This window comes from Tamandua tetradactyla, chromosome 2 (genome assembly GCF_023851605.1).
Source record: "Tamandua tetradactyla isolate mTamTet1 chromosome 2, mTamTet1.pri, whole genome shotgun sequence".
Classification (NCBI taxonomy): Eukaryota; Metazoa; Chordata; class Mammalia; order Pilosa; family Myrmecophagidae; genus Tamandua; species Tamandua tetradactyla.
Window position 1 is genome coordinate 185,082,589 of NC_135328.1, and position 24,880 is coordinate 185,107,468.

Consider the following 24,880-nt stretch of genomic DNA (forward strand, 5'->3'; position numbering starts at 1 on the left):
TGTTTGTGATGATGGAAAAGTTTTAGTGATGGTAACATAACATTGTGAACATAATTAACAGCAATGAAATAAATATTTGAATGTAGTTAAATGGGGAAATTATCAGTTTATATATGTTATGAGCATACAAAATTTTTAAAATGCATAAGACTGTACAACACAAAAAATGAACCCTATGTAAATGATAAGCTACAGTTAACACAACCATAAACACGTTCTTTTATGAATTGTGACAAATGTACCACACTAATGCATGGTGTTAGTAATAGGGTAGAAATGGGAATTCTTTATTTTCAGCATGATTTTTCCATAAGCCTACAATTTCTCTAATAAAAAAAAAAAACAGGCAAAGAACTTGAACAAGCATTTCTCCAAAGAAGATACACAAATGACCAAGAAGCAGATGAAAAAATGCTCATCATCTGTGTTGATTTGAAACTGTTATGTACCCCAGAATAGCCATGCACTTTTAACCCAATCTTGTTGGGTGGGACCTTTTTGATTAGGTTGTCTCCATGAGATGTGGGTCTTAATCTGCTTAAGTCCTTTAAAAGACAGACATTTTGCCGTATCTTAAAACTTCAACTTCTGCGTGAGACTGAAGGGAGAGATGTTTATTTGGTGCAAAATTCATATTTTGGGTACTGCATTTCCTAATTTAACTTGTATGGTCAGTTTAGTTGAACACCATAAGCACAGAGAACCTTGAATAGGGCCTGATGTTTTGTTGGTTTGTCCATGTTAGCGTGATGACCTGATAAATCACAGACTGATCTGGACAGTGAATAAATAAGTATTTGCAAGGTCCCCTTAGCGGTATGGAGATAAAGGGTGAGAGATTCAACTTCCCTATTTAGAGAATTTCTGATACTCTCACAAGCAGTGGGAGCAACCAAATCAATAGGCCGAGTCCCCATTCTTGGAGTTCACCCCTATGAAACTTATTCCTGAAAAGGATAGACTAAGCCTACTTAAAGTTAGGCCTAAGAATCACCCCCAGAGAACCTCTTCTGTTGCTCAAATGTGGCCTCTCTCTCTCTAAGTAGACAAGGCAAGGGAACTCACTGCCCTCCCCTCCTCATTTGGTTGAGGCCACTTCTATAGGCAAGTTCTATTTTAGAGGGTAGCTTTATCTTTAGTGAATTACACCAGACCTGAATTTATCTTTAGTGAATTACACCAGATTCAGAATAATCTCTTGAAGGTTTCTTAACTTCCTGTCTCCAAATATGATCTTTTCTGCCTAAAGAACTACAAATAGCTATGGCACTGCAGGATTTCATTGGATTTTCTGCAGCTTTAGTTTCCACACTAACAGTCCCTCTTCTCAGCTCAGTTACTCGAGACCAGACTGTTAGCATGTTCTTGATCACTTTTTAAAAAAAACTTCTCAGGAAATAAATGATAAACCATTATACTATAGATAATAGAAGGACTTGTAACACACTGGATTATCTAATCTTTGCATACCTGAAGTGACCACAGTCAGTTAGTACACTCTTTCAATTAAATATCATCCTATTTCATCAGTTACTTTAGATAACTGAACTTTTGTCCCTAAATTTTCAGAAAAGCACCATGTTGCCATTTAATCAAATTGCAAATTTTAATAAAAGAAAAAAAAGGATAAGAGAGGAACATAAAAATGATCCCCAAACAATCCTGCTTCCCAGCTGAATGAGAGAAAGAATACAGAATATATTGCTATTTATTAGGTAAACAATAAGATTTCACCTAATCTTCCCTAAAAAAATTATTAATTCTATAATTAGGCATAAATACTGTTGTAAGTCAGCAAATTATTCATTATCTGCATTGATTAATCTAAAAATTGAGAAGCTTTAAAAATTTATACTTGGACTAGATGTTATGCTCTTTTAGGTCAGATATTATGCATTATCAATTTTTATAAATCCAACACTCCTCCCACTTTCACCCCCACCGGACATTTGAGTCTCACTAAATGTCTGCTGAATAAAATTCAACATTTCATTCACTTGACAAATATTCGAAAGCCCACTATATATTCTAAACTAGGTGCTGGGAATAAAGACATGGGCTCTATTCTCATGAAGGCTTTCAGAATGGGTCAACATAAACCTGATAAGGACACAAAGAGAAGGGCAGAGTGCATATACATGGGCTGGTCTTTCCACAGTCTGCCTTTCCATTTACAATGCCCCCTGCCACCAAACTAATCTTCTAACATAGGCATTCCGTTAAAGTGATTTCAAAGATTCAATAATTGTGAAAATATTTATGTTTATAGTTGCCCTATACTGATTTGTAGTTTTTTATATTACTAAATCTCTTTCCCCTCACGTGTTAGTCCAATAAAATAGTGAGGTCTCCTTAACATACCCACTGGAAGAATCTTTTGCACTATCATCTTTTTTAAAATGCAAGATTAGGCTGAATGAATCATAGTTGTTCAAATAATTCTTCAAGTATCTAATATAAACACCATTACATCAGAAGCTATAAAGAAAAAATTGGTCACATTTCTTTCTAGGAACTGACACTCTAGAGACCAACAAAATGAAAGAGAAGTGGGACTATTGCTAATAAGTGATAAATGACCCCCTCAAGTTCAGTGGGGCATTCTACAGAGACCAAATTCATGGCCTCCTCTTTCTGTTTCCAGTGAGCTCTATCATTTATTCCACAAACACTATGTGGTAGTACTGTGCTGGGTACTGGGAATGGAGACTATTGCTGCTTTAAAAGAGCTAGGTGTACTGAGAGAAATCAGATATCAATATATACACACAAAATTAGCCAAATTAGACACCATACTTGACTCAATTCTATTATTTCTGGGGTACTCTCATTCATATTACAGGGAGATTAGCTTCAGATCACTCTTTCAAGTACTCAACTTGCCTATAAGACATTTCAATCTGGATGTCCTATTCAAATCTCATATTCAGTATGTACAAAACCAAGTATCTTCCCAAGCAACTATGCTCTTCCTCCTATGTTCATTCTGCCTTCTTTCAGGAGCTGGAGCTGGAACACTATTTTTGTTGATTTTACCTCAGAAATGTCTTTTGCGTTCAGCCCCTGTACTTTACTTCTATAGCCAGTGCCTTAGACCATGCCCTCAATAGCCTTCATTTGGACTGCTACAATAGTCCACTTCTCTAGGCTAAAACCCCTCCAGTTCTGTATCTGTGCTATAATCACAAAATATTTGTATATAAAAGAAAATTAATGCACAGGTAAAAAGACTGGAAAGAAATCAACTAAAATGCTAATGCACTTAGCACATGTGTAGTAGTAGGATTAGAAACAATTATTTGCCATCATTATGCTCTGTGATAGTCTTTAATAACATTCAAATTTCTTTAACAGCATTTATGTTTACAAAAAAAGGAAAAAAGGTCTCCCACCCCATTAAATTCCACATTCTTCACTATATGGTTTCAAATGCTTTAAAGCATCCTGACTCTTCTGTGAAACTATCAAGGAGGTAGAAAGTCTTTCCAAGGATGATCACATTTTATGCAAGGGATGCATTTTTAATTTAAAATGCACATAATTCAAGAATAACTTCTCCAAAAGAATAATCATAGTTAATATTTATTGTGCACACACATAGTATGGGCAAGGGACTTTCCTAAGAGCTTTATGTACTACCAACATCTAATACACAAACCAATCCTAGAAGCTAGGTGATTTATCACCAGCTTATTTTTTAAATGAGGAAACAAGGCACAGAAAGGTTATTTACCCAAAGTTATCCAGTAGGTAAGGGTTGGATTTGGGATCTGAACTAGGGTCATCTGGTTCCAGAGCGACTCCATCAGTCTTTTCAAAATGATAAATTCTACAAGAATTTCAAGTGAATTTTAATTCTGCTTCTCCCTCTTAAGTATTAACCCCTAATATTTTGTAGTGAGTACTATCATGGTAATAATTCGGCCTTCTATATAATATTTTACATCATCTAACTTCCATTCTAAAGTGATTGATTTGGGGGCAAATTTGCCAGCAATGGTGCTTTAGAATGCTGGTGGGTCACACCAAATTGACAAAATGTAGTTGATGTTTGTTATTAAAGTTGCCTGTACTATGGAGCCCAGAACAGGGATGAGGGCTTGTAATTCTGTATAGCTTAATGTAATGCTTGGATACATTCCAGAGCATGTTGGGCAGATAATTAAAAAGTATTGGCAAAGTCCCTTGATGGAAGGGAAAAAAAATATGGAACTATAAAGCTTTATCACCGGGGAAATCCCTGATACTGTCTCAAACATTCCACTCCCAAGCCATCAAGCCAATCCCCTGATCTTGGGGCTTTCTCTTGTGAAGTCTGTTTCTATAGCAGAGAAACTAAGTCTATCTATAGTTATACCTAACTGTTACTTCCAGAAAACCTCTTTTGTTGCTCAGATGTGGCTTCTCTCTCTCTCAGCTCAACTTTGCAAGGAAAATCATTATCTCCCTCCCTACCCCCACACACATGGGACATGGCATCCAGGGGTGAAAGTCTCCCTAGCAACAAGGGACGTGACTCCTGGTGATGAGCTTGGCCCTGGCACCATGGAATTGACAACACCTTCTTGACCAAAAGGGGGGAAAGAAATGTACCAAAATAATGTATCAGTGGCTAAGAGAGTTCAGAGTCCAGAGGCTATTCTGGAGGCTACTCTTACGCTTCAGCTAGATACTAATTACGAGGGTTTACCAAATTCTAACCAAAACCATTCCTGTCAATCCTAAAGAATACCTAAGGCTTTATCTTGGATTCTACAAAAGTTTCCAGAAACCTACAACCTCCAGATGGGTTCCTAGGCCAGTTAAGATCAGAAACTCAGAGGGACCAGTCTCTCCAAAAATCAACTAGTTCAATCCCCCATCTCATATTATGGACAGATCTTTGTAACATGAAAGTCAGACTGGGCATAGTCCAAATAACCCTAAAGATTAGGAGAAGGATCAAAGGAGGGGAAGAGTTATAACAGAGAAGACAGGAATTAACAAAAGTGTATGACTGCTGAATCACTATATTGGTATTTCTTTTGGTGGTCTCCAGTGTCTTGGAGCAGCTAGAAGGAAAAACCTAAAATTGTGGAACTGTAACCCATACCAAACTCTGAAATCTGTTCTATAATTACTAGTTACAATGTACTTTGAAATGTATTGCTTTTTTGTAAATATATTTCACAGTAAATAATGTTAAAGAAAGTTGACTGTGCCATGGCAATAAGAAATTATGTGATTTTTAACAGAGGAAGATTTGCTTTAAGTTTGGCATCTAAAACAAAAAAACATGAATTTTATTTTAATTTTTCAACCGTTAAAATTTCCAGAATTATAAATTTGAATAAAATGTGATTGTATTATGAGTGATGAGGTGAAGGAGGAAGCATCTGAACTGATCTCTGAAGTATGGTCAAGTTTGAAAATTCAAAGGTAAAGGAACAGGAGGATTCCCATTAAAGAGTAACTTGAACAAAGTCGGAAAAGGGGAATAGAGGACAGATGGTGAAAAAACTGAAATGTAAGGAGTAATGAGGAAGCACTAGAGGCTTCCTATGAAGAGAGGAAGCTGGATGTACAATGAAATACAATGGAAAGTGATCAGTTGTGATTTTTTACACTGAGAAAGTGGATGGAGTAAATTAACATCCTTGAACCTCACATATGCTGCTTTCATGCCCCATCTCACCCTTTGTATATTGATACAGTCGGTATTTTCTTAAACTTAGAAATATGATTTACTTATTACTTTATCTATCCATCTACTCATCTATCCCAGTTAAAATCCATCATCCCAGCCTACTGACACTATTTTTAGATACAGATTGTATCATGTGATTTAACTACGCTTTCTAGCTTCATTTCACTCAATTTTTGAAAATGAATTTGCTGCTTCATCTCTGCTGTTTTATCATTAAAATAAAAACACTTTTGACTAAAATGTTACAGATAAAAAAATTTAAATTTCAATAACCCACGATATCACCACCAAGAAAGAGACCACTGCTAACAGGTAAAATAAGTTCAAAGTTTTATTAATGCTAGACATAGTTTAATGGAATCATATTATAAACTGTTTTGTAAAATTTTCTTCAACATCAGTATTTAATGCCTGCAGAGTCTTGTATGGATGTGAGTTATTACCCACTTCTCTATTCCTGGACATTATTGTGTTTTTTTAAATAATAATTTTTATCTTTATTTGTTTAGGGATTAAGGAGAATGAAATCTGAAATTTAGTAGAAACAAGTAATGTATTTTTTATGTTATTTTTTTAACTGACAAAACAAAACAACATGCAAACACAAATATTTTTAACATATGAGCATTACATACTTGGTGTATAATCAATGGCTCACAATATCATCACATAATTGTATATTCATCACCATGATCATTTCTTAGAACATTTTCATCACGCCAGAAAAAGAAACAAAAAGAAAAAAGAAAAAAGAAAAAACTCATATATACCATACTCCTTACTCCCTCTCAATGACCACTAGTATTTCCATCTACCCAATATATTTTAACTTTTGTTCCCCCTATTTTTTTTCTATACCATTACCACTCCCTTTCACTGGTCACTAGTATTTCAATCTGCTCAATTTGTTTTAACATTTGTTCCCCCTATTTTTTACTTATTTTTTAATCCATATTTTTTACTCATCTGTCCATACTGCAGATAAAAGGAACATCAGACACAAGGTTTTCACAATCACACAGTCACACTGAGAAAGCTATATCATTATACAATCATCTTCAAGAAACATGGCTACTGGAACACAGCTCTACAGTTTCAGGTACTTCCCTCCAGCCTCTCCAATACACCTTAAACTAAAAAGGGGATATCTATATAATGCATAAGAATAACTTCTAGGATAATCTCTCGATTCTGTTTGAAATTTCTCAGTCATTGACACTTTATTTTGTCTCATTTCTACCTTTCCCCTTTCGGTGGAGAAGGTTTTCTCAATCCATTGATGCTGATGGACATTATAGTTTACAACTTTTCACTATTATACTTAATGTTGAGATGAGCACCCTTATAGTGGATAGATGAAATACAAGATTTTGTCTATTTAATTTACAATTCTTTCAATACTGTTGTAATTGAATATTCCATATGTTTCTTTTATGATATAATCTTAAATTTTAATGACTAGAGTATGGTACAGCATGGTATCTTCATCTGAATTGTCAAAAAAAATGATAAAGCATGGATGAGAATAAAAATCAAGCCTCAAGATTTTTTTATTAGAAATTTTCAAGGAACAGAATCGGATGAGTATTCAACAGGATGAAGGCGAGACTGGAGGGTGGGAGGAGGATAAATTCAAACTACTCACACCTATTTCTGCTTTAGTGTATTGCTATTACTAAAGGGACTGACCTATGATATTTCTTAAGTTTGGAAATTTTTAAATCAAAGCTTTATCATATTGGGGAAAAGTATTCAAATTCTGAGGCAGCCATGTAAATGAAATTACAAGCTTTTTGACTGCAGATTCAAACCGCAATCCCATCATTTACAGGATCTTAATTTTTAAAATTTCAAATGAAATTGACTGAGCACCCACTTTGTACCAGACATTGTGTAATATAGCTTATAAAATATATTTTCTTTTTTGAAAAAGTAACACAAGAGTGTGATACTGGCATCACGTCAGAGTAGAGAAACCAATGGAACCTAACAGAATTCAGAAATAGACCCACACATATGTAGCTAATTGATTTACAAGGTGTAAAAGCTTTCACTGGAGAAAGGATTGTCTTTTCAACAAATGTTGCTGGAAGATTCAGATGTTCATATGCAAAATAAAAACAAAAAACCAACAAACCCTCACTCCCTCACACCATATGCAAAAATAAACTCAAAATAGAAAAGACATCTAAAGGTAAAACCTAAAACTCTATTTATAGTTGAAAACAGGAGAAAATCTTGTGGCCTTGGGTTAGACAGATTTTTTTAGATATAACATGAAAAGTACAATTCATAAAATAACTGAGCGTATGTTCTTTTTAAAAGACAAGCCACAGACTAGGAGAAAATCATGGCAAAGCATGTATCTGATAAAGGACTTGTATCCAGAAAGACAAAACACATGCACCCCTACTCCTCAAAACTTAACAATAAGAAAACAAACCTAACATTTTTTTAAATGGGGAAGAGATATGAATACTTCATAAAAGTAGATATGAGGAGGGCAAATAAGCAAATGAAAAGCTGTCCAACATCCTAAGTCATTAGAGAAAAGCAAATAAGAACCAGAACCGCAAGGATATACCACTATGCATCTACTAGAACAGCTGAAATTAAAACTACTGGCCATACCAAGTGTTGGCAAGGAAGTGAAGAACTAGAACTCTGTAATCACTGCTGGTGGGAAAGTAAAATGGTCAAAGTACTCTGGAAAAGAGTTTGATGGTTTCTTTAAAAGTTAAACATATATCTGTTATGTGATACAGCCATTCCACTCTTAGGTATTCACCAAAGAAGAATGAAAGCAATTGTCCACACAAGGACATACGTATGAAAACTGACGGCAGCTTTCTTTCTTTCTCTCTTTTCTATCTCTATCTATCGCTTGATCAATCTATTTTATTTTTTGGTGCATGGTCTAGGAATCGAACCCAGGTCTCCCACGTGGGAGAGAGGTATTCTACCAATACCTTTATATTTAACAGCCAAAAACAGGAAAACTCAAATGTCTCACAAGGATATAGATAGGTGAATGAATAAACAAATCATGTTATTTCTATACAATGAAATACTATTCAGCAATAAAAAGGAACTACTGATTGATTCCACATTATGGATGAATCTCAAAACAATTATATTGAGTGAAAGAAGACAACAAAAAGAGACTACTATTTCACTTACATAAAACTCTATAGTATGCAAACTAACCTGTAGAGACAAAACGTAATCAATAGTTGACTAGGGATGGTGGGGTATGTGTGGGGTGATGGGGGGTGAAAGGAAGGGATTAAAATGAGGTACAAAGATAAGTTATCAGGGGATGGGGTGGAGATTGGTAATAGGAAGTTAATGCTTAAATTGCAGAGTTTCTATTTGAAATGATGGAAAAAATTTTGTCATGCATGGTGGTGATGGTAGCACAACACTGTGACCATCATTAACAGCACTCTATTATATATCTGAATGTGGTTAATAGGGGAAAGTTTGGGTTATATACATGCTACTAGAATAAAAATTTTTTAAATATTCACAGAACAGTACAACACAAACTGTGAACTCTAAAGTAAACCATGTTAATATTATTAACCATGTTAATAATACAACTACAAAAACATGTTTTCATCAATTTTAACACATGTATCACATTAATGCAACTTCTCTTTAAAAAAAGGGTGTATGAGAAAACCTTTATGGGAGGATATGGCCATATTATCTTCATATGTTGATGGTTTCATGAATGTTGATGTGGTAGTTAGATTCAGTTGTCAACTTGGCCAGGTGAAAGCACCTAGTTCTGTTGCTGTGGACATGAGCCAATGGTAGGTGAATCTCATCTGTTGCTAATTACATCCGCAGTCGGCTAGGAGGCGTGTCTGCTGCAATGAGTGACGTTTAACTTAATTGGCTTGTGCTTAAATGAGAGAACGCAATGTAGCACAGTCTAGCAGCTTGGCATTCCTCATCTCAGCACTTGCAGCTCAGCCCGGGCCCTTGGAGGTGGAGAAAGAAATCACCCCGGGGAAAGTTGTTGGAACCCAGGGGCCTGGAGAGAAGACCAGCAGAGACCATCCTGTGCCTTCCACGTAAGAAAAGAGCCTCAGTGGAAAGTTAGCTGCCTTTCCTCTGAAGAACCAACAAAATAAAATCCCCTTTTATTAAAAGCCAATCCGTCTCTGGTGTGTTGCATTCCGGCAGCTAGCAAACTAGAACAGTTGACATATGTCAAAGCTATCAAACTGTAGATAACTATACTTTAGTAAAGCTGTTTCTTAAGAGAAAAAAAAGGCAACACACCAATGTTAAATGGGCCACAAAAGCACAATACTGTAAAAGGAGTTTAAATGAATTTTAAGTTTCTATTTTTTTACTACAATAAAATGCAAAACTTCTGAGCTTTAAGAAAATATAAAATGTAAAAAGTTAAACTGGAGAAATAATAATTCCAAAGTGTATAATATAATCAAGAAAGAGCGTCCCGAATACGTAATTTCATAAAAATTTATAAGAAAAAGACAAATAACCCAATTGAAACATAAGCAAAAAATTTTTTTAAAAAGCAATTTACATAAAAGGAAAACCGAATAACTACAAACACAATAAAAAGATAAGCAACTCTTCACTAGTAAATAGAAAAATACAAAGTAAAAGGACAATGAGATACCACACAGTCCATCCACTAGACTGGCTGAAATTAAACTAACAATACCAGTATTGGCAATAATATGAGGCAATAGTTACTTCATAAACTACTAACTGGCGTAAACTGGTATAAACACTGTGGAGAACAAATTGGCAAGAAGCTATTAGAGTCAAAGACAGACTTATCTATGGACATTGCATTCCACTCTAAGTATATACCCTAGAAAAATTCTTGCAAAACCATACCAAAATACAGTGGAAGGCTACTTGGCCCAGAAGTTAATGTAAATTTCTCTAAATCCATCAACAAAAGAATGGACAAATAACCTGCAATACAATTACACACAAAATATCACACACCGGTGAGAAATGAATGCACCAAAGCTACACATACACATACCAAGATACATAAACCATAGAAACATTATGTTGAATTAAAAAAAAGTTTCGGAAGAATATATACTGTATAACATTTTAGTAAAGCTGAAAGACATATAAAACTACACATTGTTCAAAAATGAACAAAGTAAAGAGACATAGAAAGAAATGAATAAATAACCAAATCAGGATGTCGTGGGAAGTAGATTTTTGTGAGGAAACATAAAAGTAGCTTAAATTGCTTTATTCCTTAGGTTGAATAGTGGCACAAGGGTACTTATTATTTTATGCTCTTCACTATATAGCATATGAGAAATATTTGATTTTTTTTAACTTACTCTTCAAAGTACTAAGCAAAAATGATTTTCAACCTAGATTGCTATATCCAGCCAAACTAACACAATAGAGAACAGAGACCTACTCAGGAAGCTACTAGAGGGTATTCCCTGCCTTCTCTCACCAACCCCAACCCACCCTTCCAAAAAACAAGGGTGTAAAATAAGAAAAAGACATAAAGGCCAGGAAAGAGAGGCTCCAACAAAGGCAAAAATAAGTATTGAGACAATAGCTGATAAAGTAAAATTTTATTTCATGTTCTTTGTAATAATATTCAGGAATCAAATGTTTACGGCTCTGGGATGTTCAAAATGAATATAATTTTTGGCTTTTCCAAATCTAAAATATCTTGTAAAAGCCTCATTCAGTACAAGATGGATACTCCCCACTCCTGCTCTCTTAAATTAGTAGGGTTTTTTTGTTCTTAATCACACACTTGCTTCGAATTTTTAGTTGGCAACCAAACTAAATGAGGCTGATTATAGAAAAGTGGGCTGGATAATCATCTTTGAATAATCTATACTAACTGGAAAGGAACAATAATGTTACTTATTCAAAAACCATTTGTATTTGATTTCTAAATTATTATTTGATATCAGTGCAATTGTTATTCTCAGTGCCTACTGGGAATTGTTTTACTTATGCTCACATTACCTAATCACAAATTAGTTGTGTGGTAGATATATGCACATGATTCTTAAACACTGACTACTGTTCTATTGCACCATAAGCAAATGTAATTTGAAAAACTGTTTAATGTTTGTTCTCCATTAGACAATAAACTGACAGAAGACAGGAACCATGCCTATTTTTTTCATCACTTTAGAATGAATTCAGGACAATGACTAATAGTAGGGACCCTGTAATTATTTACTTTCGATGCTCTGGATTTTTATTAAGGGATTTGCTAACTTATTTTCAAAGTTTGATTGACACTTTACCAGATACATATTTTTGATAACAGTGAAATATGCACATACACTACAACAAAATCAACTAAGTAGAATTAATTCCAAATTCTCACTGTTTATTCAAACTCCTTAAAGGAGGAGAATAGCCTCACAAACTACATGTGTGGAAATTTTTTTTTAATTAATTTTTTTTTTAACATGGGCAGGCACCGGGAATCGAACCTGGGTCCTCTGGCATGGCAGGCGAGCATTCTTGCCTGCTGAGGCACCGTGGCCTGCCCCATGTATGGAAATTTAATCATACTTTTAAGAAGGGTAGTCACATCAGATTACAGTACTGTGCTAGACCTGAATTCTTTTGTTTGGTGGTAAATAGCTATACCAAAGTTCAGAACATTATTGATTATTATTACAGTCTATTCTTAACCTCAGCTGATATCTTAGCTGAGTTTTCCCCTTTTAAAGGTTTAAGATGGTAAGGGAATGGGCTAGATGAACTCCAAAGTTCTTCCCCTAAATATAACATTTTATGATTTTATAAAATACGGCCACATTTTTCCCACAGACTCAAAATCAAATCACTTTTGATATATATACACATTTCAATAACAGCAAATACATAATTTAAATATCAAAGAATAAACTGAGTTAATAAAGTCAAAAGCCAAATGAATTTAAAAAAATATTTCATATAGAATGACCCACTGGTTGCAACCCCAAAGGGCATACGTCCGCACTGCTTCAATGTAACAGAATTGCTATAAATCGCATTTCCACTCTCAAAGTGCACCCCAAACTCTATGAATCTAAACTATGGTAGCAAATGCTCTGTAAACATCTAGGAAACTTCTTTTCTTTCAATGGGCTATAGACGGACAGAAAACTGGAGGAAAACTGCTCTGTATGAAACACTTCTTTGAAACAATATTCAGGACAGAAAAGAAATAAAGCAATTGGATACCAGGTATCTACCTTATGCCAAAAACTATACTAAAGGGAGTATTATATTGTCCCATTTGATACCCACAACCATCTATGCCATAGCTTTCTTTTACCACAATTTAATAGGTAACAATATACATCCAGAGCAGGTTTTAAGATCAGAAAGTACTAGAAGAGTATTCAAAGCAAAACCACCCAACTTCAAATCTACTTTCTACTGTATATGTTCTATATTTCATAAGACAATAAAACAGGAGATTGAACCAAACGTGTTCTATCCACATTTATTGCTAGAACATTATGGGATAATTTGCTTTAAGTTTAGCATTTTCATTTCAAGTCCTTTAAAAACTGAAATCAAGATTTTATTACAAAGGGAAAAGCAGCGAGCATAAAAACTAATGTCAACAAACAATTTTAGTTCAAACTGGTAGAGTAGCCTCCAATGGAAGAGCATTTACTCTAGAGGGGTAAATCATAACCCATTAAGGGGCAGAAATATAACATTACTATTTTCATTTAAATGGGTTTTTAAAAATCTCGTTCCTGACTGTGATGATAAAAAAATATTTAAGCCTTCCAGCCTCCTATATACTGCAGCAGCTAGAAGGAAAAATCTGAGAGGATTGTATGGTAGCCCATGACAAACTCTGGAATCTGTCCTGTAACTACTTGTTGAAGAGTGCTTTGAAAACTATTGCTCTTTTATTTATTTGCTCTGTATATATGTTATACTATACAATAAAAAAGTTTAAGAAATGAAAAAAATCTCATTCCCTTTCTATTTTGTTTCTTTGTTATTTACATGATAGGACAGTATAGCATAAATAAAACTTATAAACATTCATTTATTTCAACAAGGCTTGTGCCGGCTTGAAAGGATTACATGCCCTAGAAAAGCCATGTTTTAATCCCGATCCATCTTGTGGATGCAGCCCTTTTTTTTAATCCCTATTCAGTGCTGTAGGTTGGAGACTTGATTAGGTTATTCCCACACAGGTGTGGCTTGCTCACTTGTGGGTATTAACTTTTGATTAGAGGAAGCTGTGACTCCACCCATTTCAGGTGGGTCTTGATTCATCTACTGGAATCCTTTAAAAGAGGAAACATTTTGGAAAAAAGCTAGAGAGCCACAAAGCCACGAGAACCACAGAGCTCAAGCAGCTAGAGACCTTTGAAGATGAAGAAGGAAAGCACCCCTGGGGGAACTTCATAAAACAAGAAGCCTGGAGAGAAAGCTAGCAGATGTCATCATGTTCACCATGTGCCATTCCAGTTGAAAGAGAAACCCTGAACTTCATCAGCCTTTCTTGAGTGAAGGTAACCTCTTGTTAGTGCCTTAATTTGGACATTTTTATAGACTTGATTTAATTGAGACATCTTCACAGCCTTAGAACTGTAAACTTGCAACTTAATAAATCCCCCCATTTAAACGCCATTCTGTTTCTGGTGTACTGCATTCCAGCAGCTTGCAAACTAGAACAAGGATATACAAGACAAACGTTTGGTGGTGACTTAGAAAACAGTCTTACAGCAGGTATTTTTCAATAGAATTATACAATTTTGGAAAGAAACAAACGTTAAAGATCCTCTCGTTTAAGCATAAATTTGAAGCCCTAAATGACAAAATTATGTGGCCCAAGGTCATATATCTACCCAGTAGCACTTTATTTGAAAATATATAAAGGCATACAACAGGAGAAAAAGTTACTTAATGGAAAGCACTAGGGTCTTTCCAGTTATTCAATTATGACTAAATATTTCCAAATTAGTAGCACTGATATTTAATAAAAGACCAGTAAGTATTTGTTGGAAATTAGCAGACTTACAATAAATCTCTCACAGCCACCATCAATCTCTAAATTGTTATCACATTCCAATGGCTTCAGATGAGGCTACAGCTCCAATTATTTTATAACTTTCTAAGACATGTTTTACTTTTTGCTTTCAGAACCTGAAGGCAGCATGGTTTCTCAAAATTCATGGTCATACTCAATGATTAAACAAAATCAAATTAATTTAAACATACAGATATGTAAAAAAAAAATCTAAAAAGTTCACAGGAAATCCAATTTTATGTCTAATACAAATGAAAAATACTCAAGTGCTATTAAAAATATAAATTAAAACAACAATGTATTAGCTATTTTCTACCTGTTAGATTGGAAAATATTAAAAAGTTTAATAAACACCAGTGTTGGCAAGGATACAGGATAACAGGGACACCCAAACACTATGGGTAGGAGTACATATACAACTTTTTGTAAGCCAGTACCCACAACAATAAAAATAAACATTCTCATAGATGCAGGAATTTATGCTATAGATATGAACAATCAAGGCTTAATTTTTAAGGATGTTCACTGTAACACTATCTGTGACTTAATAAAAAAATGAATTCAATAGTTAAATTAATTATGGTGCATGCTCAACATGCACTGATAAAGAAAACTGTCTTCAATATTAAGTTAAAAACAAACTACCAAGTGTGTGCATTTCAGTTTTTAAGGATACACAAGAGACTGTTAACAGTGGTCTCCTCTGGGAAGTGACTAGAGGGACTGAGAACAGAAGGAGGGGGAGGACTTTTTTTCTTTTACTTTTCCCTTAAACCTTTTTAGGTATCATATTTTTCCTTTGAGCAGTGCTTTTATAGTTTTAAAAAACTTTTTTTATTAAGAGTGTTTAAGGGAGTGCTATCTACCAAATGTAAAATCAATGCAGTCTGTTACCCATTCTGGGTCCCATGTGTTATGAGGGCCTGTAATTCTGAATAGCTTAATGTAATGCCCAGATACATCCCAAAGCACGTTGAGCAGATAATTAAAAAGTATTGAGCTGAAGGGATACAGACTGTGCAACAGGACTAGATACAAAAACTCAAAAATGGACAGCACAATAATACCTAAGTGTAATGTAACTATGTTGGAACACTGAATGAAGCTGCACCTGAAATATGGTTTTTTGTTTGGTTGTTTGTGTGTTTGTATCTTTTGTTTTTGTTTTTTTTCTTTTTCCTTTATATATATATATATTATTAGTATTATTATTTTAATTCTCTTCTCTATATTAACATTCTATATTTTTTTCTGCTGTTTTGCTAGTTCTTTTCCTAAATCGATGCAAATGTACTAAGAAATGATGATCATACATCTATGTGATGATACTAAGAATTACTGAGTGCATTTGTAGAATGGAATGATTTCTAAATGTTGTGTTAATTTTTTTCTTTTTTTTGATTAATAAAAAAATTAAAAAAAAAAAAAGTATTGGCAGGGGGTGTGAGGGTAGTTCAGTGGTAGAATTCTCACTTGTCATGTGGGAGACCCAGGTTCGACTCCTGGCCCATGTACTTCCTAAATAAAGAAACCAACAACAACAAAAATTCAACAAATGGTGCTACAATATGGGATACTCACAAGGAAAATGTGACCCCCGCTATACAGCATATCAAAAAGGAAAAAAAGTATTGGCAAATCTCTTGAGGGACGGGAGAAAAACTATGAAACCATTAAGCTTTACCACCAGGGAAACCCCTAATACTGTCTCAAACATTAGTGACTCCCAAATTGACAGGTCAACCCTCAATCTTGAGGCTTGCTCTTGTGATGTCTATTTATGTAGTAGAGAAGCTTTATTTGCCTATAGTTATGTCTAAGAGTTACTTTCAAAGGACCTCTTTTGTTGCTCAGATGTGGCTCTCTTTCTCCAAGTTCAACTCTGCAAGTAAAATCATTACCCTCACCTTTAAGTGGGACATGACACCAGAGGTAAAAGCCTTCCTGACAACACAGGATATGAATCCCAGGGATGAGACTGACGCTGGCACCAAGGGATCAACAATGCCTGCCTGACCAAATGGAGGAAAAGAAATGTAACAAAATAAGGTATCGGTGGCTGAGACAGTTCAAATAGAATCGAGAGGCTATTCAGAAGGATACTTTCATGCTTGCTTGAGCTAGATATCGCTGTTTACCATGGTTTGCCAAACCCCAGCCAAAACCATTCCTGTCCACCCTAAAGAACACCTAGGACTCAATCTGAGATTCTACAAAAGTTTCATGCACTGTGATGATGACTTTCCAGAAACCTATAACCTCCAGATGGGTTCCTAGGCCAGATAAATGCTGAAATCCAGAAGGGCCAGCTTCTCCACAACATCAACTGATTCAATCCCCCTATCCCATATTATCAACAGACCTCTGCAACATGAAAAAGTTAGAATGGGCAGACGCAAATACCTCTGGAGACTGGGAGAAAGATCAAAAGAGAAGGAGGAGTTATAATAGAGAAGATAGAATTTATCAAATGAGTTTGATTACTGTATCATTATATTGATATTTCTTTTGGTCTCCAGTATGTCGGAGCAGCTAGAAGGAAAAACTTAAAATTATGGAATTGTAACCCATAACAAACTCTTTTGAAATATGTTCTATAACTACTTTTTATAACGTACTTTGAAATTCATCATTTTTTGTATATATCCTATATTTCACAATAAAAAAAAGTTTAAAAAAATGCAGTAAACCTAAATGTATTCAACATGAAAAAAGGTCCACAATAGTAAATGAAATAAGCAGGTTTTAGTACATAAGTTTGGCACCATTTTTCTGAAAATAGTTAATATACATGGACATATCATACAGGAAAAGTCTGTAAAGATACATTTCCAAGTTGTTAACAATGGCACACTCAGGAAAGAGTAGGAGTATTGGAATATAAGTGTGTGTGTGACAAGACCTTGCACCTTTTTTTACTCACTCTTCTTTTATATTGTTCTAATTTTTTACAGTTAGATTGTTTTCATGAATTGCTTGGACAATAAAAAAATTTAATATATATATATACACACATACTATATATGTGCTTTTCAAAAAATTTAATAAACATACCAAGCTATTACCATTGCTATTACATGGCGCTTTTACTTTCTCTTTCACGCATTTATAACATCTTTGTTCAAGTTTTTAGAATGAGCATATATTAGTCTGTTGTCATAAAAGACAAAAACTATAGTTTTATTATTCTAAGATAACTTATATATTTTAAACATACATAAATGTATTTCACACATCTGAAAAAAGAAAAATAAAATGAAGTCACAATTCAAAATATGCCTATTTTATACAATAATAACTCATAAAAATTTAATTCCCAAGCTAGACCATTCATTCTATCACATCAGATAATAAATTCTTATGTGTCCATATTCATATATTAATAAGGCATTATTGTGACATACTTGGGTTATTTCCTTGATGGTAAAATTACTATGAAATCAAATACAACCACCATAAGCTCTACAGCTAAAGAAACAAGAAAGTTACTCCAAAACGCAAGACACTAGAGAAGTCAGAGCTAGCACAAAAGTGGGGGAAAATAGACAAATACATCAGTAGTTCCCAAACTAGCTATATTTTAGAAATAGAGGTAAACCTAGATGAATAAACCTTGAAATCAAAATATGCCTGAAATATAATTAATTCTCAGCTTTAAAAAAGTTTTAACATTGAATTTTTTTCAAATGGGACAATAAGTATAATTTAAATTTAACACCAGTGAACTGTACATTTAAAAATGGATAAAATGGAAATTTTATGTTATCACAATTTAAAAAACTAATTTTTCAAAAGTCAAAATTGCAGGCAAAAAAAAGCTTTGGAAGGGATATTTTTCAAAAAAGCTCAGTCATGTTTTAAGCTGAAACTAGGGAATCAAAACTCAGCAGTATAAAACTGAGTGTGTGGGGGGGAATACAGGGGAACTCTGTTTTCTGCATGATTGTTCTGTAAACCTATCACTTCTCTAAAAAAAAATCAGTGATGTGCAGAAACAAAACAATCAATTCTTCACCACTGTGCTTTGATTTACTATAGTGAAAAGAAAAGCATGTGATTTGTGGGCTGATTAGAACATGGCAAAACGTTGAATGTTTTTATAATCTGGTAGGTGTGGCAAACAATACACACCTAATAAAAGTCTAAGATACAGACTTCACAATGCACCTTAACATACAAAGGGCATATTAAAAGACATTTATCTCAACATTAATCTTATTTATATAAACAAAGAACCCTTATTTTAAGAAGCACTTAGTAATACAAGTATTTTGTGAAACACAAGTGTGCCAACAAAACACGCTTTAGGAGATGCTGATATAAGAAAAAAGAGCATGGACTCTGGAGTCCAAAGAAATTTGCTGTGTGACTTAAGAAAGTTACTTCATTTTCCTAGGTTTCATTTTTCTACCTGTAGAAAGAAAATAACATACTTGGCACATAAAAGATGCTCAAGTCAAATAACCCCTCTAACGTCTCATAAAATGTTTCATATGTTCATTCTATGCCAGCAACAAGTTTTAGGAATCTATTTTTTATGCCATCTTGCTCAATTACTTTATCTATGTTTGGGTTTTCCAGTATCATGCAAATTATATTCAAAAGAAATGCTTCAATTTGGCTAAATAAACTTTGCGGAAAAAGTCATTACTTTAAATATCTATGGAATATAAGCAGCCAGGGAAAGTTCCAAGAGAACAAGTAAACAAAAATCAAGTTCTATTCTTAGGTGATCAAGATACAAAGAACAATAAGGCCTGGTCCCTACTAGGAAGCAGCAAAAACTGGCTGTAAAAAATTTCCTTGTTTCTTGATAAAGACAGGTAAGTCCTGGTTGCTATCATCAAGAGGCCTAGTGGGGGATTTAAGGAAGGATATTAAGTTCAACAAATATTTACTATCTATCAAGTGCCAGGTACTATTCTAGACACTGGGAGAACAAAACAGTCAACACCCTCATGGTGCTTACATTCCAACTGGGGAGTCAAATAGACAGATAGACAACTACATAGCTGTCAGGAAGTAGTAAGCGATTTGAAGAAAAAAAAAAGCAGTATTATGTATAAAAAGATCAAAACAGCATGGCCCTATCCATGAGAGCTGACCCTTTAGTGGAAAAGGTTTTCACATATAAAGTGCTAAGTGCTGTGACAGAAGTGTTGTGGGAGGACCAACAAGGGTCCCTGCCCAGTCCGGCAGGTGGCTAGCCCCATCCACAGAACTTACCACTTCGTGGTAGTGCATTCTCGCTGGTTTCTACACATATTGTCTCCTCTGGTTAGAATGTAAGCTCATGTACTATGGACACTTTGTTGGTCTGATTCAGAGTGGTACCTATACTAGGACAGTGCCTGGACCTAGAGGATGTCAACAAAAACTTGTTGAAAGATAAAAATACATAAAGCAGTATTAAGGGGTAGAAAAGGTTGGTGAAGTGCTACTAAAAACTGCCAGGGAAGGTCTCTGGCAGAGGTGATATGAGTCTAGATGGGAATAAATCAACAATTCAAAGCACATTTCAGTTTATCAATGCCTTTGTAGTCTTGAAATAGGTAGGGCTTTCCATTCAGATTTTTTTAATAACACTTCAGAAGAGCATGATTCATAGGGAAAGACAGAACTCATTAGGAGCTGAAGTATATACAGTAAGAAACAGAGTGGTACCATAGCAAATGACAGCATCTAATGTTTCCATTGAACTTTACAGGTCATTTATACTGTTTCAGTCATGTGTTCCATAGAGCTAACTTTTGCTATGATAAGTACCTGTCATTTAGTTTCTATTTAGATATCTCATAAGGGAAGATAGCACAAGAAGAAAAGCTACTATATTAAAAATTCTTTAAAATAAATGAATTTTTATGGCCATCAACTTCAGTTAGATCTTCCCCATCTCAACATCTCCTAACTGCTGTCCTACTATGTTGCTCCTCTTCCTCAATATTGTAACACCTCCCCATTCTCTTCTTCCACAAACACTACCCTTCATATACCATATATGTAAATGTGTGTATTAATGATTAATGTTGGCTAAATTGATATAGATAGTAATGTCTCCAGGAAATGACCAAAATCTCCTATCTTGTTCCTTTACATTCATTCCTTAGGTTATAACAGTAAAAAATTGTTACACTTTACCTCTTTACCTTAGGTGTTCCTTTTGAAGTACTCATCTCCTGAGTATATCAAGAAATCCCTAGAATTTTATTCATTCAGCTAATTAGTTTTATGTGCCAGACTTTTATTAATCACTAGGTACAAAGTATACAAAAAAGAATAAACACTATCCCTACTTGTGCTGGGTTTACTAGTCAATGCAAGAGACAAACATACAAACAAATAATTAGGAACCATGTTTATGTATAGGATGTTAATGGAATACATTGGTGAAAGAATCAGCTAATTCTACCTTTTGAAATCCGAGAAAGCTTCTGAAAGACTATAACATTTGAGCCACTGTCTTGAAGGATGAACAGGCAGATGAGGAAGGGAGGAACTTGGGGCTCATCAGGCAGAATGGGAGAAGATGAACACCACAGTCAAAGTGGACAAGAAAAATGAGGATGTAAAGACAGGAGTTGGGGGCCATCAAGATTCTAAAAGGCTCTGCATGCCAGGCTAATGAGTATGAACTTTATCTGGTCTTTGGGGTAAAAAACTACTGAATGATTTTAGGGAATGAAGAGACTAACAAGATTTATTTATATTTTAGAAAGAACTCAAAGATGGATTGTAGGTGAGGACAGTCAAAAGACAAGGAAGATTAGTGAAAAAGTTGCTGCAATAGAAAAGACATTAGGAAGGCCTGAACTAAGACAGTGACAATAAGAAAAGTAAGAGTTAAGACTATAGGTATGTACAAAGAAAAAGGAAAGAAAAAAAAAAAGACTATAGGTATGTACAGTGTCAACAGAACACAAACAAATAAAAGAAAACTTATCTGGTGAAATCAGGGAAAGCTTTACAAAGGAGGTGAAATTTGCAGTAGGCCCTAAAGAAGGGTTTCTGAATGCAGAATATGAGAGAAAAGGGTAGAACAGGAAAACAAATGTGAAAGACTTAAGAATGTTTGATAACATCTGAGATCTTGTTAAAGGTCTTTTGAAGATCAGTCAATACTTAAACATTTACAGAAAGCCTAATGTGTCTTGGACCTCTAAGAGTCAAATAAAATTAAGACTGTCTTTCCCAAAATAATGCATTTGAACACTAAGATGCAAAAATTTAAACACAATATATGAATGACAGGGATCACACCTTGGTCCATGGGCTCCAAGACTTCTTAAATAAGAGTAAAGGTAGGGCTGAGGTGATGGGACTGGGTAGATGAGAGGTGAAAGCAATCTGGGACCAAGGTTGCAGGACTTTTTATACAATGCTTAGAAGTACAGATAATTCAAATAGACATTCCAGAGGCAAATGGGGTGTTTTGTTTTTAAGAGATTGTCTTACTTAGCCCTCAGAACAATGTGCTTACATAGAGAATAAGTGTTATTATTATTCCATTTGCAAATGAGGAAATTAAGGTTTAATGAAAGTAACACGTCCAAGGTCACAAAACTAGTTTAAATGGCAGTGCTAGTACAGTCTGATTCAGAGCCCTTGTCAATCACTCTCTAGGAAAATTTGAAAAATATACAGTACTTATTTATTTTAATCTTCAAAACTCCATAATGTCATTGTTAGTCAAGAACTAAAATTGTTTCCTATGAACATAGATTACTCATAAAATTACCTGGCTTGGTAGTGTCCCAAAATATAATTATTCATCCAATAATTTCAAGTTTATTAATGGAAGTTTACTTTAAAAGTCTTCAAAAGTTGTGCTACAGATAGAGCTAACAGTTGTAAAACTTTAGTTCCCAAGATATAGCAAAAACTTGAGACGATGTCATCAACTTTTCAGCAAAACAAAGAAAGACTGTTTTCTAGAGTTAATCTTATCCACACTGTCTGGCAGACAATGTTTTCAGAAAAGGAACTGAGGGGAAGGAAAAAAAACCACATCCCATAGTCACTGAATACAAATTTTCACTGAATACAACTTAATCTAAGTATCATTTTCTTAGTAACTATTACTTCTAGAGTTTCATTTTTATCATCTTCACAAACTTTTGAAAATATGCCCAGAATGAGAAAAGTGTTGCTATTCTTTCATATGCTCGTTTATTTCTTGATTTGGTGCAATTCCAAAGATAGAGTCATTTCTTTTAAGTGCAGCAAGAAATGGAGAGAATATGGTCCTAGCCTGTTGCAGAAGGGATCTACTTGGAAGTCTCTAGGTCATTACTAAACTAAACAATTGATGCAAATATCTTTTATGGCAGTTAAGCATCCCAGAGAGCATAGGTCAGCCCTTCATAATGTAACGCTCACTACTTAGCTTTACAGATTATGCGCTTCCTAAAAGACAGGAATTCTGTTTTAATTAGGTTCATATTGCCACACTTAGAGCAATGTCAGAATCTCTGGTTGTGGATGAATAAATCTTGTTGTCTTTCAGAATCCAAGAGCTATTCAATCAAATTAATGATGGTGACATTTTTCCTATTTCATAAAATTTTAAAATTTTCTTCTGTATCTTTTAAGCATGGACACATTAAGATTGTGATTAGCAGTTAATTTTATCTGGGATACTGGGAAAACAAGTGACAATATTGTGAACATAAACTTTCTAATCCACTGCTTGCATGAAGCATTATAAGAATATAAAGGTCAGAAAACAAGATATGGTTTTACAGTTACAAATTAGAGGACCAACCCTACCCCCTCGTTTTATAACTGAGGAAGTGATTAACTTGCCCAAGGTTATTAGTAAGTGGTAGTAGCAACTAAGACCCAACTAACACCCAATCCAATGTGCTTTTTTACTACCGATATACTGTCACAGGAACACCTTTTCTTTTCCATTTATTAGCCCAAAAAGTGTTACTGGAAAACTTTCAGGCAACATTAACAACAGCAACAACAACAATAAAAACTTCATTAAAAAAACAAATATTCATATTCCTGGTGTCACCAAGACTCAAGATGTCATAATATTCAGTTAAAATAAAATCACAGCTGCAAGTACTAGGTATAAAGCAGAATAAATTTATATGGTATCCTTTGACAAGCATGAATCTGATTGGCTACATTCATCCTAGTTATCGTTCCAGGAAGACATCTCAAGTTTAGAAACCTTACCCAAAAACACCCAGTTCTTTTCCTCCCATCCCCAACATTATTCCTTGTACAATTAGCTTCCCCCTTCTCCCATTGCATTCTGTGTCCCTTCTCATCTCTACCTTTTGGAATGAATGCTCTTCTCCCCAGACCTTCATATGACTCATTTTCATCTCTTTAGCTACAGCTTTCCCTGGCCACCCTATCTACAGTGGCCTCTTCCAGTTACTTTTTTGTAAGTACATACTGCAACTAACCTTTTTATTTTTTTACCAGTTAACTGTCTTTCCCACTAGGCTGTCCCATGAGGGCTCTCTCCAATATCTCTTTTCCCATCATTATTAAAACTGCATTGGAAATACTGTCATTTCTATCATCCCACCCCAACCCCAATTGTAAGCTCATCAAGGATAAAAGCTGTGTCTCATTCATGTTTCCCCTGCACTTGGCACCATCCAACAGCGTCAGCAAAGTTTGTAGAACAAGTGAGTATACCAAATAAGAATGATCATTACTAGTAAAGAAGTAGAGAATAATTACACCTTAACATTTAACAGAGCACAGCAATGGAGACTGTATACATAAAAAAAAAAAAAAAAAAAACAGAGCTATACAAAGTAAGAAAAGATTTAGCAAGGACAAAACTCCATTCAAAGAGATGAGGCGCTTCTGTGGTGGGGGTTGAGGGGGATGGAGTAATCAAACTAAAGGGGAACATGAAATCAACTTCTGATTCAGTGCTCCGGACAACCAGAGCAAATTGTCCCTTCCCCAAGTTAACACTTTGGAACACTAGAATTTATTCAGCACACTCTCATTAACAGTCCAAATACCAACATACTAGGACTACTATGCATTCTCTGAAGACAGACCACTGGAAAACTTGACAGAACAAATAGCAGAGGTAGAGATATACACAAGTACTAGCATTTGTAAATAACTTGAAAACACTGAGGAAAATCTCAGAGTGACCATGGAGACCCAAA

General features: G+C 34.7%; 1 protein-coding gene across 1 annotated transcript in view; it reads right to left on the reverse strand.

The window, feature by feature from the left end:
• Positions 1-24,880, reverse strand: part of RLF (RLF zinc finger) — an 87,644-nt gene that overhangs the window by 61,721 nt on the left and 1,043 nt on the right. The window lies entirely within an intron of this gene.